The sequence below is a fragment of the Salmo salar genome, chromosome 19, assembly GCF_965601325.2.
Source record: "Salmo salar chromosome 19, fSalSal1, whole genome shotgun sequence".
Lineage (NCBI taxonomy): Eukaryota > Metazoa > Chordata > Actinopteri > Salmoniformes > Salmonidae > Salmo > Salmo salar.
In genome coordinates this window covers 45,536,804-45,557,627 of record NC_138309.1, presented here as the reverse complement: position 1 = coordinate 45,557,627, position 20,824 = coordinate 45,536,804, and positions in this window count along the sequence as shown.

The window sequence follows — 20,824 nt, the reverse complement described above, 5'->3', positions numbered from 1 at the left end:
TGAGCAGCATTTGGGAGGCTGTGGTTGCTGCTTCAGCGAAAATTGATCGTAAACAGATCAAGAAACTGACAGACTCCATGGATGGAAGGCTCATGGCAGTTATTGTAAATAAGGGTGGCTATATTGGTCACTGAATATTTTTGAAAGGCCAAAAATGTTATAATTGTCATTTTGTGTTACTTATGTTACACTTACTCTAAAAATTGAGAATAAACAAGTGAGTTGAGAGAAATTATTTTTGTAATTTAGTTGCCTAATAATTGTGCACACTTATATATTTCCCTGAGACAATCAAAACTCACTTTTCCTTTGTTAAACATTCAGGTTTGAGGTTCAATAACATATTGGATTGACTGAGAGCATTGTGTTTGTTCAACAATAAAATTAATCCCGAGGAATACAATTTGCCTAATAAATTGTGCACGCAGTGTAGAACATTTAGCTGAAAACATAGGAATTAACAGGATTTATGGTTTGATACATACAGACTGTCAACACAGAGCATGGAACATATGGCCTAGATTAATTAACATTGGAATATTACAGCCTGCAGGTTCGTAGCTTCCACCCCGCATCACCCACAAACACACTGACACTTACATGTGCCTGATTGACTGCTGAATAATATTATTTTCTTTTTTTTTGTACAATTTATTTATGTATATTATGTCTCTGATACGTTAGGCAGCAAGGGGCTAAAAATAGCCCATAGTAATATATGTAGCCTTAGAAAAAGGTTCATAAATCAGATAACGTTCATATATGGGCCCTCTCTGAGACTCACTTAGATAATTCCTTTGACGATACAGCAGTGGCGATACAGGGATATAACATCTACAGAAGAGACAGAAATGCCCATGGGGGAGGTGTTGCTGTATATATTCAGAGCCATATTCCTGGAAATCTTAGAGAGGATCTAATGCTGTTTAAGTGTTGTGGTTGCAAGTTCACCAGCCTCATCTAAAGCCTATTCTTTTTGGGTGTTGCTAAAGGCCACCTACTGTTAATAATCAGTATCTAGATAGGTTGTGTGAAATGCTTAATAGGTTATGTGATGTAAACAGAGATCTACTTTCCATTGGACCTGAATATTGACTGGTTTTCATCAAGCTGTCCACTCAAAAGGAAGCTGCTCACTGTAACCAGTGCCTGTAATCTGTTTCAGGGTATTAATCGACCTGCCAGAGTGTTTACAAATAGTACATGAACAACATTATCCACATGTATTGATCAAATGTTTACTACTGCTGCAGAACTCTGTTCTAAAGCTGTATCCACATCCATCTGATGTAGTGATCACAATTTAGTGGTTTATATCCAATAAAGCCAAGATTCCAAAAACTGGGCTTAAAATAGTGTATAAGAGGTTTTGTAATAATTCTTATGTTGAAGATGTCAAAAATACGTGTTGGTCTGTAAGTAATGAGGAGCATCCACATGCTGCACTTGATGCATTTATGAAATTGTCTCCACAGACTGTTGCGGCTCTGTGGATTGATGAGGAATTGAAAAGCTGTATGGATGAAGCAAAAGGAGTGGCTAGTAAGTCTTGCTGCACAGCTGATTGGCAAACTTACTGTAAATTGAGAAAATAAGAAACTATTATGAAACTAAGATAAATTATATAAAGTAGGATGGAAAAAAGCATTGGAGTATTAAATGAAATTATATGCATAAAGGCTAATTAAACTCCATCTTTCATTGACTCAGATGGCTCATTCAGCACAAAACCTTTTGATGTTGCCAATTATTACTATTTCATTAGCAAAGTGGACAAACTCAGGCATGAAACGCCAACAACAAATGGTGAGCCGTCATATTCATGCATAAAATACCTAATAATGGAAGAAAAGCATTGTCATTTAGAATTTTATAAAGTCAGTGTGGGAGTGGTGGAAAAACTGTCAGTAATGAGAAACCTCCTGGCATTGACAACTTCGATGGTAGTGCGGATGGTAGTGGACTATATCTCCACTCGAATTTGTCATATCTTTAATCTGAGCCTGGAGAAAAGTATTTATCCTCAGACCTGAAGGAAGCTAGTCATTCCTCTAACCGAGAATGGTAAAGCACCCTTCTGGTTCTAACAGCCGACCAATCAGCTTGCTGCCAGCTCTTAGCAAACTTTTGGGGAAAAAAATGTGTTTGACCAGATAGAATGCCTCGCTGACTAGGACAATGGACTCCTTGTTACAAGCAAAGTAAGAGGCTGTTGACACTCAAAGTTGCTACTTCTCTTTGAACAACAGAAAAGGAACTTTTCCGGTTATATTATTCCAATTTTAAATTGATGTAGTTTTCTCCTTGAGATGTTCTTGTCTGTTATTATGTCATGTTTTGTGTGGACCCCAGGAAGAGAAGCTGCTGCTTTAGCAACAGCTAATTGGGATCCAAATAAAATACCAAATAACTGAGCTATAAACCTTCTACATGAAATGCCTCACTGACTAGGACAACGGAGTCCTTTTTACAAGCAAAGTAAGAGGCTGTTGTCACTCAAAGTTAAGGTATTGGTGCCAAAACCACTGTCGTAATTGATTAGTTTAGAAGTGTCAAGCTTGCTCACCTAGAAGCTCTCCCGAACCACCAGTGAGGTAAATACATGAATGCTGAAGTTACTTTAGTTTAGCACTAGAGGAGGCCCTTTAATCACGCTCCGTCGTACCTCACAGCATAGACTGTACCTCATAGGCTCCGGCGTCAATACAGATGGGAGCCGGTGTTGTCTAACTATCTTCCCTCTTGGCGTTGCTAGCGCCACGGGCTTACCAACTGATCCACACAGGACCACACTTACCTTGTAACGACTCCGCAGCAGTACTGTCCTGAATGCAGTAAACACACTAAAGCCACCCTGACACTGACTAACATTGGACCTTTCCTTCAGTGACAATAAACCAATAAACCTAAACATTCATTTGAAATGTCAAGCATTTCATCAAGTCGAATTACACAATGATAGTGAATCTGTCCCACAAACATCGAGAGCTCTGCTGATATTTAGCCTCTTATAATGAAGCTTAGTCATGACTGCTGTGATGGATAGTTGATGTGGTCTCTCAGGATGAAGTTGCTCACAGATCCAAGGTCAGTTTTATGTTTCCCCAAAAAATTGATTTGAGGAGAGTAAACTGATCCTAGATTTTAGGCCTAAGGGCAGAACAGCCCTGATCTCTAATGGGAGGGGAGTTTATCCCCAGATTGCTCAAAGCATGATGCCTCTCGCTCCACACAACAGAACCACAGAGCTCTGTGGTGTTCTGGGGACAACTTGTGGTCGACTTTTCTCAGCAGTGTTTTCCTGCATTAACTGTGTGTTGTTCTAACGTCAGGCCATAAGCTGCCGAACACCCCCCCTCCTTCCTCCAAGTCACCCAACACCAAACGCTGACAGGTGATTGGTTCAGCTGACGATGGATGAGCTCAGAGTAGAGCCCTGCACTGGCAAACATTTTAAGCCTGAGCCTTACCCATGCTTGTGACTTTCAGGCCCTACTCAGGCCCAATTGCTTCTGACAAATTTAAAGGCCGGACCTGCCTGAAATCAGAAATAACTTCCTCCGTTAGTAAATCCATTAGCTGCTCCTCTCTCTCTGTCACTAGCTCCTGCACGCTGCTCGCTCTGCATGCACTCTGCTCATGGCAGCTCGTGAGTATCCATAGCAACGGCTCCGCTTGGGCTGCTCTGCTCAGTGAAAAGACATTAGAGAGCAGTTAGTTGTACAGTTACTTTTTGTCATTGTAAACTCCAACTCAAGGAACAGTTATTTTCTGTGAAATAATCTCTCCTGTTTCATATTTGACGAGGTTGAAGGACTTCTGACACCATGTTATGATCTTAGTCAGACATGACTGTATTGCGCAACAGAGCACGAGCAAATGGCTCAGCTACAAAATGTTAATGATCAATTTAGCGATACCTGAGCCCTACCCGTAACCTAGTTATGAAAAAACAGGCCCTACCCGGCCTTAACCAGATGTATAATATCAGGTTAGTACAAGCAACACGTAACATGCAGACAGCGAAACATAGGACAAGCAACACGTAGCATGCAGACAGAGAAACATAGGACAAGCAACACGTAGCATGCAGACAGAGGAACATAGAACAAGCAACACGTAGAATGCAGACAAAGACACATAGGACACGCAGCATGTAGCATGCAGACAGAAACATTTTACAAGCAACACGTAGCATGCAGACAGAGAAACATAGAACATGCAACACGTAGCATGCAGATAGAGAAACATCATGCAGACAGAGAAACATCTGATGGCAGTGTATTCCAGACATTGGAAGCTCTCACAGGGAAAGTAGATTGACTAAAGGTGCTTTTCCTTAAGGGAACTATACAGTCACCTCTCATGGCAGACCTTGTGGATCTGCTGCCATCGGTTTGGGTTTTCTGTTTAACAAAAGTACTGAGTGGAGGGGGAGCCAGGCCATTCAAGACATGCGTCAGTGTATTGCACAAGATTTTCCCAACTCAGGAGCTCATGCTTTCTGAGGATGTAACAGTGATGATGGCTATTGGGCTTCCTATCAAGCACTTTGAGAGCCTGTTTGTAGACAGACTGAATGGGTTTTAATGTTGTACAGCAAGCTTGGGCCCAACTAGTCAAGCAGTATGTTAAGTGGGCGGAGTATCATAGATTTGAAATACAGTTTTGCTACCTTTGTAGTCAAACAATTTAGTATAAATCGGAAATTAGCTAGGTTGAATTTTGGTTATTTAAGTTAACTTTTTCACCTGCTTTTTAAAAGAGAGGTTGGAATCAAGTATGATGCCAAGGTACTTAAAATCAGATACCACCTGGAGCTTCTCCCCTGACACAGAGACATCTGGCTCAGTAGCATCAGTTGCCCTCTTTGTGAAGAACATGCAGACAGTTTTTTTTCACATTGAGATGCAAACATGAGTCACTGAGCCACTTTATAACATGGACCATTACAGTAGTGAATTCTTGTGCAGCTTGTCTTTTGCTCTTTGCATGCACATATATCACTGTATCATCTGCATAAATTTACACTTCAGACCCAGTACAGACAGAAGGCAGATCATTAATGTACAGGCTGAACAGGAGGGTTCCCAGTATTGACCCTTGGGGCACGGCCACATCATAGCTGAGAGTGGGCGACAGCTCATTGCTCACTCTGACACACTGAGTTCTGCCTTCAAGGTAAGATTTCATCCATCTCAAGGCATCGGGGGAAAAGTTGAACTCTGATTTTGTGATAAGAACCTCATGGTTAACAGTATCAAAAGCTTTCCTTAGGTCTACAAATACAGCCCAACAACAACGCCCCCTTTGTCAATCTTAGACTTCATATTTTCCACAAGAAAACAGTTGGCCGTTTCTGTGGAGTGTTTTGCTCTGAAGCCAAACTGTATGGAGTGTAATGTGAAGGGGCTGTTGTTGAGGTGGACAATCAGTTGCTCTGCTACACACTTTTCAGCAACCTTCAACACCACAGGTAGTATACTAATGGGCCTGTAGTTATTCCCGTCAGCAGGGACATCTGATTTAAAGATGGCCGTTATTATGGCCGACTTCCAGAAGACAATTGTCTTCACACCCCAGAGTTAATACTAGATGATTGTGGACTACAGGAAAAGGAGGACCGAGCACGCCACCATTCTCATCGACAGGGCTGTAATGGAGCAGGTTGAGAGCTTCAAGTTCCTTGACGTCCACATCACCAACAAACTAACATGGTCCAAGCACACCAAGACAGTCGTGAAGAGGGCACAACAAAACCTATTCCCCCTCAGGAGTCTGAAAAGATTTGGCATAGGTCCTTAGATCTTCAAAAGGTTCTACAGCTGCACCATCAAGTGCATCCTGACGGGTTGCATCACTGCCTGGTATGGCAACTGCTCGGCCTCCGACCGCAAGGCACTACAGAGGGTAGTGCAAATGGCCCAGTACATCACTGGGGCCAAGCTTCCTGCCATCCAGGACCTCTATACCAGGCGGTGTCAGAGGAAGGCCCATAAAATTGTCAGACTCCAGACACCCAAGTTATAGACTGTTTTCTCTGCTTTCGCAAGGCAAGCGGTACCGGAGCGCCAAGTCTAGGACCAAAAGGCTCCTCAGCAGCTTCTACCCCCAAGCCATTAGACTGCTGAACAATTCATAAAAATTGCCACCGGACAATTTACATTAACCCCCCCGTACACTGCTGCTACTCGCTGCTTGTTTGTTACCTATGCATAGTCACTTCGCCCCCATCTACATGTACAGATTACCTCAACTAGCCTATACCCCCGCACACTGACTCGGTGCCCCCTGTATATAGACTCATTATTGTTATTCTTATTGTTTTACTTGTTATTCTTTTTTTTGGCCAACTTGGTAAATATTTTCTTTTTCTTAAACTGCACTGTTAGTTAAAGGCTTGTAAGTAAGCATTTCACGGTAAAGTCTACACTTGCTGCATTCGGCGCATGTGGCAAATAAAGTTTGATTTGATTTGAATATTCAACTAGTTGTGTTTTCAAATAAAGAATATCCAAATACTTAGTTCCAAATTTCTTTGAAAGTAATTTAAATACAGTAAGTTCTATTAGAACCCAGGTTTGCTATTGTACAACTCCGTCTGTCAAGGGACGCAGTGTCTGGATTTTGTTCTTTCCCTTGTTTTGAAAGACTGATTCAGACCTGGTAAACCAGGTATATGCACGCTCTAGTCTAGACAGTTTCTCGTTCATTGATCAATTCAGTTCAGGGATAAACTAAAATTGGCAGGATTGCGGTCTACAGTAGACTAGAGTTGTGCATCCAGGTTGACAACAAACCCTTTACAAATTGTTTACATATACAAACGTTGCTTTTCATTTACTGGTCATGCAACTTTCTAAATTTAATTCTGTTTAAAAATTCTGTTTTATTCGTTGAAAAAAGAAATTAAGTCATGTTTTCTTTTAGTAAATGAGCACCTTCAATAACCTTTATTCCATTATAAAACTGCCTGTGTTGACTTCATGATTTTTAAATAATTATTTAACTACCTGTGTTGGTAGAAGATCCAACCCTCCTCATCTGTATGACAGGAGTGTATTCATTTCTATCAATCACAGAAGGAGTAAAGGAGGGTGAGTAAGGTAAGAAATCTCTCCTATGTGGGATACCTGACAGAATGTACAGTACTATGTTATTACTTCCTCTTTATCCATCAATCACACTTTGTGTTGCTTTGGCTGGTGAAGGTGTGTGTTTCTGCCCCAACACACAGAGACAGAGACAGAGAGACAAAGAGACAGAGAGACAGAGAGGGAGAGAAAAAAAATATGTGCCATATCACTGCTTTAGGCCATTCTGTCCTGAACTGAAACATGCAGTGCTATATGTTAGGTTCTCTTGACAGTACCTGTGGCCAAACTTGTTGAAGTTATATGTGACCAGCCCAGATTCAGAAAACGTATAGATTATAATTGATTGTTGCTGAAGTGGTAAAAACAAGAGATGGATGGTTACAGCTGTAAAGCTTGAATGATGTGTGACAGGGGATGTCTGTGAATCGTATGTTGGTTGAAAACATTGTAAAACCTACAATCCCCCTGAGACCATTACAATGGTTAGACCAACTGTAATTATTCATACAAACACACAGCTATGCCTTTAATTCTCTCATGTGGCCTCCGTATCCTTACTAGCGTGACTGTTCAGGAATTCAGACAGAATAGTTGATACATTTAAGAGAATTGAATGTGCATTCGTTGAACATTTATTTTATGTCAGTACCATTGTTGTTGATGGGCATATGTGTTGAATACAACAGGTTTCACTGGTTTCACCTTACAGTGAAATGCTTACTTACAGGCTCTAACCAATAGTGCAAAAAAGGTATTAGGTGAACAACAGGTAAGTAAAGAAATAAGACAACAGTAAAAAGACAGGCTATATACAGTAGAGAGGCTATAAAAGTGGCGAGGCTACATACAGACACTGGTTATTCAGGCTGATTGAGGTAGTATGTACATGTAGATATGGTTAAAGTGACTATGCATATATGATGAACAGAGAGTAGCAGTAATGTAAAAGAGGTGTTGGCTGGTGGCGGGACACAATGCAGATAGCCCGGTTAGCCAATGTGTGGGAGCACTGGTTGGTCGACCCAATTGGGGTAGTATGTACATGAATGTATAGTTAAAGTGACTATGCATATATGATAAACAAAGAGTAGCATCAGCATAAAAGAGGTGCTTTGGACAATGCTAATAGTCCGGCTAACCATTTGATTACCTGTTCAGGAGTCTTATGGCTTGGGGGTAAAAACTGTTGAGAAGCCTTTTTGTCCTAGACTTGGCACTCCGGTACCGCTTGCCATGCGGCAGTAGAGAGAACAGTCTATGACTGAGGTGCCTGGGGTCTTTGACAATTTTTAGGGCCTTCCTCTGACACTATCTAGTATAGAGGTCCTAGATGAGCAGGAAACTTGGCCCCAGTGATGTACTGGGCTGTACGCGCTACCCTCTGTAGCACCTTACGGTCGGGTGCCGAGCAGTTGCTGTACCAGGTGGTGATGCAACAGGTCAGGAATATTTTTGCCCAATATTTTTTCAGTCTCCTTAGAGGACAAGGCATTGTGGACCATGATAGTTTGGTGATGTGGACACCAAGGAACTTGAAACTCTCGACCCTCTCCACTACAGCCCTGTCAATGTGAATGGGGGCGTGTTCTGCCCTCCATTTCCTGTAGTCCACGATCAGCTCCTTTGTCTTGCTCACATTGGGGGAGAGGTTGTTGTCCTGGCACCACACTGCCAGGTCTTTGTGTGGGTGTGGGGTGCGATTGAGGTTGCGTCATCTGTGGATCTTTTGGGGCAGTATGAGAATTGGAGTGGGTCTAGGGTTTCCAGCATGATGGTATTGATGTGATCCATGACCAGCCTTTCAAAGCACTTCATAGCTACTGACGTGAGAGCTACGGGGCGGTAATCATTTAGGCAGGTTACCTTGGTGTTCTTGGGCACATGGACTATGGTGGTCTGCTTGAAACATGTAGGTATTACAGACTCGGTCAGGGAGAGGTTGAAAATGTCAGTGAAGACACTTGCCAGTTGGTCAACACATGCTCTGAGTACATGTCCTGGTAATCGGTCTGGCCCTGAGGCCTGGTGATGACGGTAGACATGAGGACTGGAGAAAATGGAAATGACCGGAGACATGATGACTGGAGACATGACTGTAGAAGCACTCAGGCTCCTCAAAAAGATAAATGACCAACACACACCATTTTTAAAAATTTTTTCAAAGGTTCTTTGGGAAGGGTGACTCTTCTATGTGGAACCATACTGACGCAAATAATCCTTTGAGCCTTTTAATGGTCCTTTGTAATTCAAAAAAGGGTTCTTTCCTCTTTTAGTGATAATTAAAATGTAAGGGAGGAAGTTCATTAGAATATTTTGGGGAGTGGTTTGTGCATTAGCTCTTTTTGTGCAACTGTGAGTGAGAGTGTCATTCCAGTTCATCTAATGTGTTGTGTTACACTAATAGTGCCTAATATATAATGTTTATGACTATTGTCAGTGATGGTGTCTTGTGAAAGACTCCTGTAGTATTGCCTTGTGTCAATTGTCTTGTCAAAGGTTCTATATAGCCCCAAAACGGTTGTAACCTTAGCGGAACCCTTTTTTGGTGCTATATAGAACCTTAGGAAAGAGTTTTTTAAAGCACCATAATGGTTCCATTTAGAACTTTATGACCATGGTTCTTTAGAACCTTCAGAAAAGGTTCCATGTAGGACCAAAAAAGGTTCCGCTATTGTTACAAGCCAAAGAACCCTTATTTCAGTGGTGTATATTCATGGATGCCAAATGATGCCAGGCTTCCACAAAAAAATTACCAATAAAAATATGTCTTTCCTTCAATTTTCAACAGGCTGAATGTATCTCACAGGAGAAAGCATCAGAGCAAGCCAAACAGCACCCCTCTGTATCTCTACATGTAGGCCATTTATCAGTTTTTTATTTATTTAACTAGGCAAGTCAGTTAAGAACAAATTCTTATTTTTAATGATGGCCTAGGAACAGTGGGTTAACTGCCTTGTTCAGGGGCAGAACGACAGATTTTTACCTTGTCAGCCCGGGGATTCAATCTTGCAACCTTTCGGTTACTAGTTCAACGCTCTAACCACTAGACTACCTGTCGCCCTGTCTGGTCCAAACGAGTATGACATTGTTGCTGCCCGTAACATTGAAGACAAGGGAAGCCAGCGAGCATCTGGCCTCTTGACAACCAAAAAAATATAAAAATGTGCCAATCATCGTTGAGCTAAACTGAGCGAGCTCAACTGTGAATGGTCCTGGCGCACCAAAAAAATTAAGAAAAAGTGTTGGATTTTGGCGTCACTCCTATCAGATCTAATTGAGAGCATACTGATTAACAGAAACGACTTGAATTGTTGCATCTTGTTGTGTTGTTGTCCTCTGGTGGCTACTGTAGCTAGCTAAAATTGGCCCTTTCCGAAATTAGCCATGGATGGAGAAAGGGATTTGGACTTCTGGTTTTACTTAATTCTCCGTACTGGCCAAAGGTTATAATGGGGATTCTGATCCAACCATTATTCATACATTGTTGTGCCCCTGGAAGTTCAGTCTGTAGCTAGATGTAGAAGGCTATTGTTAAAACCTCTTAGGGATCCCTTAAAACCTCTCCAGCGTCTCATCCCGTCAGCGGGATCAAAATCCAGCGAAAAATCATATCGCCAATTAGCATTAAAAAAAAATCTTTATAGATACACCTCTCCTGAATCGACCCACGTCGTCCGATTTCAAAAAGGTTTTACAGGAAAAGCAAATCATTAGATTATGTTAGATGAGTCCATCGTAAAAAGCAGCTTCATAGCCATTTTCCGACCAACCACTTGCATCACATATAATCAAAAAACAGCTAAATGCAGCACTAACCTTTTACAAACTTCATCAGATGGCACCCCTAGGACATCATGTTATACAATGCATGCATTATTTTGTTCAATAAAGGTCATATTTATATATAAAAACAGCATTTTACATCTCTGTCTGACGTTGAATAAATAATTTCCCCTCAAATGCGTCCCGGTAAACAATGCTACATTTCCCGAAATTACTATCCTATAACGATTTTTTTAATTTATATTGTCAATCTAACATTTATAGATGAATATCTCTTGAGAACACCTGTCATACCAGATTTTAAATTAACTTTACTGGGTAATCACACTTTGCGATAAAAGGAGAAGCGATACTCAGAAAATGAGCTAATATACAGAGCTCGGCGCCATCTTGGAAACAATCGCATGTCACATCTCATCTTGTATAATATTGTCAATAATCGCCTACCTTTAGTTGTCTTCATCAGAAAGCATCCCAGGTCCACAACAGATGTATTTTCGGTCAAAAAGTCCATACTTCACGTTCCATTAGCCTGCTGTTGGTAGCGCGTCCTATGGCTCTCTCCAAGCGCAGGGCTGAAGTTCCGGATAAAATGAGATTCTCCCGCCTGTAGGTTCGTTCAAACATGTCAAACGTTGTAAAACATTAATCTTCAGGGCCTGTAACACCAAGAGAGCCAATAAGATTCGAGGGGGATGTTTTCATGGCCTTTAAAACCGTTTCCAAAGGTGGGGGTAGCCCTGGCCGCCGGCGTCATAATGGTGATGGCCCATCCCCTGTGACCAATTTCCAACTCGTCTCATTCAATGAGTTTCGACCGTATAAGGCTCAAACCACTGTGAAAAGACTGGCGACATCTAGTGGAAGCAATAGGAAGTGCTCACTGAACCATTGTTAACGGTGTGATTAATAAGGAAAGATGAGAAGTCGAGTCCACAATTCAGAATTCCACTTCCTATTTCAATCGGTCTCGGGGTTTTGACTGCCATTTGAGTTCTGTTATACTCACAGACACCATTCAAACAGTTTTAGAAACTTTAGAGTGTTTTCTATCCATATATAATAAGTATATGCATGCCCTAGCTTCTGAGTTTGATTAGTAGGCCGTTGAAAATGGGAACGATTTTTTTTCAAAATGAGCTGTGGCGCCCCCTATCCTAGGGTATCCTCAAGAGCGCCAATCCCATTAGCGGGATAGATTTGACAACATCCGGTGAAATTGCAGAGCGCCAAATTCAAACTACAGAAATATCAATATTCAACATTCACGAAAATATAAGTGTAATTCATCAAAATAAAGCTTAACTTCTTGTTAATCCAGCCGCTGTGTCAGATTTCAAAAAGGCTTTACGGCGAAAGCACACCATGCGATTATCTGAGGACAGCGCCCCGCATACAAACACATGAAAATAATTTTTCAACCAGGCAGGTGCGACACAAAAGTCAGAAATAACGATATAATAAATGCCTTTCCATTGAAGATCTTCTTTTTGCAATCCCAAATGTCTCAGTGACACAATGAATGGTCGTTTTGCTCGATAAATTCCTTCTTTATATTCCCAAAATGTCCATTTATTTGGTGCATTTGATTCAGAAATACACCGGTTCCAACTCGCCCAACATGACTACAAAGTATCTAATAAGTTACCTGTAAACTTGGTCCAACATTTCAAACAATGTTTTTAATCCAACCTCAGGTAGCCTAAAATGTAAATAATGAATCAAATTTAAGACGGGATAAACAGTTTCCAATACCGAAACAAAACAACAAGGAGCACGCTCTTGTTCACGTGCACCAAAATACTAGAGACCTTCTGAGTGACACGAGGAAAGAGTAGCACTACTTCTTAATTTCTCAAAAGAAAAACATCAAACAATTTCTAAAGACTGTTGACATCTAGTGGAAGCCATAGAAACTGCAATCTGGGCCCTAATAAATCAGGTTTCCCATAGAAAATCATTGGAAAACACAATGACCTCAACAACAAAAACTTCCCTGAATGGATTGTGCTCGGGGTTTCGCCTGCTAAATCAGTTTTGTTATACTCACAGACATTATTTTAACAGTTTTAGAAACTTCAGAGTGTTTTTTATCCAATACTACCATGCATATGCATATCCTAGCTTCTGGGCCTGAGTAACAGGCAGTTTACTTTGGGCATGCTTTTCATCCGGACGTGATAATACTGCCCCCTATCCCTAAGAAGTTTTAACTAGCTAATGTTGCCCATGAATTGAAATTAGGCTAGCGAGCAAGCATTTTAGCCAGGTAGCCTAGGGCAACAAAAAATGAAGGCATGTACTGTATGACAGAGTGATAAACCGTCTCCTCAACATGAAAGAGAGGATGATGACATTGGGGTTTCTCTATAAGTAGGGTGAATCAATACGTTGTTTCTACTTGCATGAACGAGCACAAACACACACAGAAATCAGAACCATGAACAGCCACATCATATTTAGCTCACGTTGATTGGACTAAACTGTAGTCTTTTAGTTGTCACTGTATTAGACTAATCAGAGGTGATTAGATGATGTTGAAATACTGAAGTTGAAACGTTGCTGGAATAGTGGAGGCAGCGCCTGTTTTCTTTGCGAATTGCAGTCACTTTCTGTGGGGTGGGGGGGTTTGGGGGGGGGTCTTGGTTTCCCCAGTGATTTGACTGTTACTGCATCTCAACACTACCTTTTCCAAGAATCAGAATGATCTATTAACAATAAAGCTAGTAATCCTGTGTTATGTTTTCATATGTTGCTATTTATTGTATAAAATCTTTTTGCTCTGCTGCCGATTATTTGCTTTTAGACTTATTAACAAAGCACCTTCTCTTCTGTGGTGTTCTTGTTGGAACATACGTTCCATTGTTTTTTGTGTCATATTTTAGGATGTCTTGCTTAAGTTCAAGCAGGGCTATCCATATCCCTGAGATGTAATACACATACATAATAAAATGTTGGACTCTGTCTCTACTTTGATATTGTATTTGCATGATTATAGATTGTTTAAAGGTAATTCAATAACATGTTTCAATAATACTTTTAATAAAACTGCTAGCTTAGGTAAACTGTTTTCAACTCCAAGCACAGATAAGACACAGAAATTAATTTTCTTAGGCATTAATCATGCATATATATATTTTTTTACGCATTCAGAGCTGTTAATTGTTGTCTATTGAAACAGACCCCATTTCTAAGGAAACAAGCACTCATTATGATAAGGTGTAGCCAGTTAGTGGGCGCGGTCAACACACCTGAACACACTTAACAAGATAGAGGATAGAGAGAGTTTTGTTGATGCTGAGAACAGAATGTACATGTTTTTAAATAACATTCTTAGAACGTTCTTTGTGGTTTTTATGGAAAGTTCTTAATGTTCTGAGAACGTTACTTTAAATAGAACCATGAGGAAACCTGCAGAAGACATTATGTTGAAGTACTGACATTTCCACCTAAGAAACATATGGTTACCAGAAAGTTATGTGCTAGCTGTGTATCCTGCAACATTCCCAGATCGTTGTGGAAAGGTTGTATGTAAAAATAACCATAGGACAACCACGCTTTCACCAAGCTCTCAAAAACATGTGGTTCTTAGAACGTTGTGGGCTAGCTGGGAGGGTTGACAATTTAATCTTAAATCAGTCATGAATCCCATTGTGACAGGGGGAACGGAAGCTTGCCGTGTGCAACAGGGACGGGCAATTGAATGCAAGTTTCCAAAAAATAAATAAAAAATAAAAAATTCTAACAGGGTTGACATGTTATGGTTTACACACTCAGTTTTTCACCACAAAACACCAGCATAGAACCATCTCTTTTACACTTTGTTTATTAGCTGTTCAGTGTTTCTGTTGGAAAACATATTTCAAAGGGAATAGTTTCACCCTATTAAAACTAGAGTTCAGTTCACCTAACAGGTTTGATCTTAAAATGAGGGACAGTTGTAAATGAATCACTTGTCACATTAAATGAATGTCACATTCAGAAATGTCAAAGCAACAAAATAAATATTGCTTTACAATGATGATGAAAACTTGGCACACATTTTTCCTAGAGGTCACAGAGGGACATGTCAAAATGTTGAATTTTGGCACCTTAGCAGGTCTTAATTCATATTGAAAATCATATTTATTGAATTCTCCATGTAGTCTATATTAATATTAAAGGGCACTTCATTCAATTTAACAGGCTTTTAAAATGCAATATTGATGCACAATTTCTACTTAAAATATCAACGGGACACAAAAGGCATTTTTTAGTGGAACGACCCAGCCCTGAAACACTACAGATGGCAATATAAATACCACTTGCTTGATGATGTCTCCCCTGGGGCAAATATCTCTCAATTCCATCAGCAGAAACAAAAAGGATTGAGGAATGTCTTGGCAGGTCATTTCATGTTCCTCAATGGAATAAAAGGTACAAGTTGCATATAATAATATAATACTGATCTGCCAGCTTCTGTTTGAAATATATGCTTCGTCTTTACCTCAGTAAATCATATGGACCCTCTCTAAGGTTACATACCAGTGTATAGAAACCATTTGTCCACATCTCCTAACAAGTCAAACTTGGTTTGATGTCTCCAACTAATGAAATCTATATCAGTTATGGGAATTTTAGGTTTTTCATTTTAACATGTAGGCAGCAACCTATCGAAGTGTAAATTAGTTCAATGTAGCCAGTGAGCCAGGTAGAACAATTGTAAACCATCATCAATTATGTTTTTATCCTTCTCTCTATTCTTCACTCTTTCCTTCTCTCTTTCCAAATCATGTCAGTTAAAACAACGCTTTCAAAAAACAAATCAAATCAAATCAAATGTATTTATATAGCCCTTCTTACATCAGCTGATATCTCAAAGTGTTGTACAGAAACCCAGCCTAAAACCCCAAACAGCAAGCAATGCAGGTGTAGAAGCAATGCATAGTTTGGATCTGCAAAACTACTATTTATTTCCACTTTATCCACGGCATGAGTACTTGTGTGAACCATGTTTTATAATGTTTTTAGTATTCTGTCCTACATCTGATTGGTATCTTGATGCTTTTGGTACTCTACGTTGGACGTGTTCTCACTGTAATAATCATTAGCAACTCTTATTGGGTCGATTGGGTTCAAAAACCCACTGCGAAGCAAGCATAGGCAGATAATGATGTTGGAAGTATCTGTGCATAGCTACAGTGCATTCGGGAAAGTATTCAGACCCCTTCCCTTTTTCCACATTTTGTTACGTTACATCACAGACTGTGTCACGGCGTCACTACAGCCTGGGGTTCGATCCCAGACTGTGTCACAACTGGCCATGACTTGTAGTCCTATAGGGCACCACACAATTGGCCCAGCATCGTCCGTGTTTAAAAAAATAAATAATATTTAACCTTTATTTAACTAGGGTTGGGGGGGTTATAATGGGAGAAACTCCCCAAATCCAGGTCTGCCAAGCTTGTAGCATCATACCCAAGAAGACTCAAGGCTGTAACACATTTTTGCTTTGTCATTATGGGGTATTGTGTGTAGATTGATCAGGGGGGAAAACTATTTAATCCATTATAGAATAAGGTTGTAACATAACAAAATGTGGTCAAGGGGTCTGAATACTTTCAGAATGCGCTGCATGTGGCTGTTTCAGCTGGTCCTGCCCTGAATCAAATTTGTCTACGACTGTCACGGCTGTCTGAAGGAGCGGACCAAGATGCAGCGTTTGTGTAGTTCCACATATTTTATTAATCCGTGAAACGTAATGCAAACACCAAATACCAGAAATAACACAAAAACAACAAAACGTGATGCAGGAGGAACAAAAACACTCACAAAATATAATCACCTGCAAAACACAAGTGGGACAAACATCAACTTAAATATGACCTCCAATTTGAGACAACGACAACCAGCTGCCTCTAATTGGAGGTCATGCCAAACAAAAACCAACCTAGAAATACAAAACTAGAAACGAAACATAGAAATACAAAAACGGACAAACACCCCCTGTCACGCCCTGACCTACTCTACCATAGAAAATAACAACTTACTATGGTCAGGACGTGACAAAGACAGTATTGCCACAGGGACAGGGTGTGCACTGTAGGCTTTTGTTCCAGCCTAGTGCTAAGGTGTGGAGGCTGTATCAGGTTTGTTGTTGCTGGGCTGGAACAAAAGCCTGCATACTCTGTGTGGGCCGGTAGGAACATGATAAAAGAGCAAAACACTACCCTTAAGGGAGGACTAAAGTTATATTGGATTATATTTTAAAGAGGCACATCAGAGATAAAAATTAAACAGAATGTACATGTTTGCCTGTCATTAAGAACTGAGAGTCATGTCCACACTGACCTGAATATTTCGATTTGCGTCCCTCTGCGTTTTCCCCTGGGAGATGTTCGTCGTGTCTGCAGAACAGATCTGGTAGGGTGGTTCAGGGCCATATTACTGACAAGTTCTGTTGAAAATAACCTGTAGTTAACTCATCTGGTATGGCCATATTACGAAACATCAGTTAACGGAATCTATTGCAATCTATGGTAACTTTGGTAATTTATACTTGAATAACTTCAAAAAAAATGTATTCAGATATAATATTAATATTTTCATATGTGTGTCCATATTGTCCATTAGTTTCTTGTGGATAGACCATATGGTTCAAGAGAAAATAGCCTAATTCATTAAAAAAGCATCTAATCAACAACGGCATTATTTTCAGTTAAATCTGCAACTCTTCCATCTATTGTCTTTTTTCACAGCTGCCACCAGTTTGGCTCCAAAACATTAACAACAAAGACATATTGACACAGTAAAAATAAATAAAAGGGTGTTAAAAGAAATATATGAAGGATATTTTAATGCTGAAACCCTCATATTAAACACCAATGGTATTCAATAAGTTGATGGGTTGTATTTAGGATAATGTTTTTCAGCTTTGTCATTCTATTTTTTATTTTTAAATCATATAAAAATCCAATATATGTATTTTATATGTGATAAGGCCAAACAGAGGGCCAGAGGTAATTAGACACCTGTGATTATTTGAAGTACCCAAAAAGGCCATTAGATGTCATCTGATAAAATTCCATATATCCCTTGAAAGTTACCAAAATTCTGGTAGTTTACTGGTAAACTTCAAAAGTTTCCAGTTAAATAGCCTCTATCACGGTGAGCGCTACTGGTGGAGAAGTCAGGTGCAGGAGAGCAGAGAGTTGTGAACAGGCGCACACTTTATTAGGGTAGAGGCAATAAAACAGACAGACGCCACTGCGTCAAAACCTCCAGCCAAAGGAAAAAGTGCAAGGCACGAAACAGTCACAGAAAAATAAGCAAATGTTACAATAAACAACCTTCGTGAAATACCACGGAAATAACGGGAAAGAACCCAGCCTGGCACGTACACATGAAACACGTAACAAATACAATTTCACACAAAGACATGGAGGGGAACAGAGGAATAAGTACATGCAGTGTGATTAGGGAATGAAAACCAGGTGTGCAGGGAACAAGACAAAACAAATGGAACAATGGAAAAATGGGGCGGCGATGGCTAGAAAGCTGGTGACGTCGACCGCTGAACAAGGAGAGGAGCTGACTTCGGCGGAAGTTGTGACAGCCTCCCTTTGCAACCCTACTATAGAGAGAGTTGGCTCCACACCTCTAGTGTTCGTCAGGGAGACTTCTAAAGAGATTGGTTTGTAGAGAACTCACCGTTAATACTCATACAATACTTATTGTTTGTTGTGTATATTTAGTGAATAATCTGACATTATCTGGAATAGAACAGCCCAGTGGAGTGGAATGGACTGAACAGCTACCAGAACACACAGGGCTCAGAATAGAACCGTCCAGTGGGAATGGACTGAACTGCTCGTACAACCAGCCATGCCTCTCTCTCTCTCTAGCTCTCTCGATTCCATTCAGCTCAATATACTATATTGACATGGAAAGTAAACACTTCCATTGTCAAATTAAACATATAACAACGATAGTCCAATAGGAATATACTAGACTATTAGTAATAAAGCAATAACAATGATATGAGTAACAGCATTAACAGCAATAACAACAAATAATATCAATGAGAATAAAAATGTAATACTGGTACAAGTTGTAACATAACTTCTTGGGGTTGCCGTGAATTTGACAGTAACTTACAGGCAGCTCAGTGGCAAGTAGAATTCTTTATTTTATATTACAGTACACCTACTGTAATATAAATACGGGATCAATGCAAGTACTGTGTAATGATACACAGTAAAATAACATACATTTGGCTGTATTTTACTGTAAAAAGTAAATGCTACCGTGATTTGGAATTACTGAATTTCTTTGAGGGGAGGGGTTTGTATTTCACAGTATTTTACTGTAATTAAAAGAGACTGGTGCAAGCAGGTTGGCTGCTAGGCAAAGTGTTTACACATTCCAGCATATTAATGAATATTTGTTTTTTTATATCACTTGCACTTCTAGTGGCCTTAACTAAGGATTCCAAACTGGCATCGAAATCGCTAAGCAGTGTACTTTGAATCAGTGTGCTGATGCCTGTATCACTTTATCAGCAGCACGTGATCAATGATGTCCGAAGCTTCGTTTCGTCGAACAACCACCTGATTGGTTTAGTAGAAGACAAAAAGGCTACGCTCCTCACACGCTACGAGGTGTAGGATGTCATCTATAATAATTTGGCTGCAGGTGTCACTACTGTACTCTGTGTTAATCAAAGCTTCGAATAATGAACATATTTGACAAAGTTAGCTGGAATACCTCAATGCTTTCGGAAGCTTCGTTTCCCCATCACTACCTAACTGAACAAAAGGACAGGGCGAAACATTAAAGAAGTTAAAGAGTATGATTAGTTGCCACTCCAATCTGTCCCCTATACATTTAAAATTGACTAGGGAACTATAACCACATACCCATTAAATTGGTACTGCATTCTCACCCATGGGTGTAACAAATATAACCTCTTACAAGACACACCTCATAGCATGTTAATGAGCCACAAACAAACCAATTAGTGGTCAAAAGTTTTTTTTGCGCTCAAAGATACAATACGGTACTGTTTTCTGTGGGGTGGAATTACTGTACCCTTTGAAATACAGCAATTATTTCCTAACTCACAACATTTTCCCATAATACACCATCATTTACAGTATGCTGCAGTAAAATGCTTCATAGTATTTTACAATAGATAATAACCAGTGGCGACCTATCATTCAGCACAGGTGTTTTGAGCCCCACATGTTTAGCTAAAAAATATATATACAGTACTGGTTGAGAGAATGCCAAAATTGTGCAAAGCTGTCGTCAAGGCAAAGGGTGGCTACTTTGAAGAATAACACTTTTTTGGTTACTACATGATTCCATATGTGTTATTTCATAGTTTTTATGTCTTCACTATTATTCTACAACGTAGAAAAATAAAGAAAAACCCTGGAATGAGAGGGTGTCCAAACTTTTTACTGGTGCAGTATATTTTGTTGTTGTTGCCTGTTTTGCATGTTATTTTGGCACTAATACGTGTCACATATCAGTTTGAAAACAATGAAAATCATTGAGTTAATAAAGTCACATACAAACTTTTTTTTGCTTTCTTGAGTAAGCCAGCTCCTAAATGCAGGTGTTTCAGTCTAGCTCAGTGCTTTCTGTGGTAGTGGGGCAGCCAGGGGGTTCTCTAGCTGCGCTGTAATTGTCTCAGTGTTCTGTCACTCACGGGGACACTGCAGTCGTGGCTAAAAGTTTTGAGAATGACACAAATATTAATTTTCACAAAGTCTGCTGCCTCAGTGTCTTTAGATATTTTTGTCACATGTTACTATGGAATACTGAAGTATAATTACAAGCATTTCATGTCAATTAACTTCTGGGCCACATCCTGACTGATGGCAGCCCATTCTTGCATAATCAATGCATGGAGTTTGTCAGAATTTATGGGTTTTTGTTTGTCCACCCGCCTCTTGAGG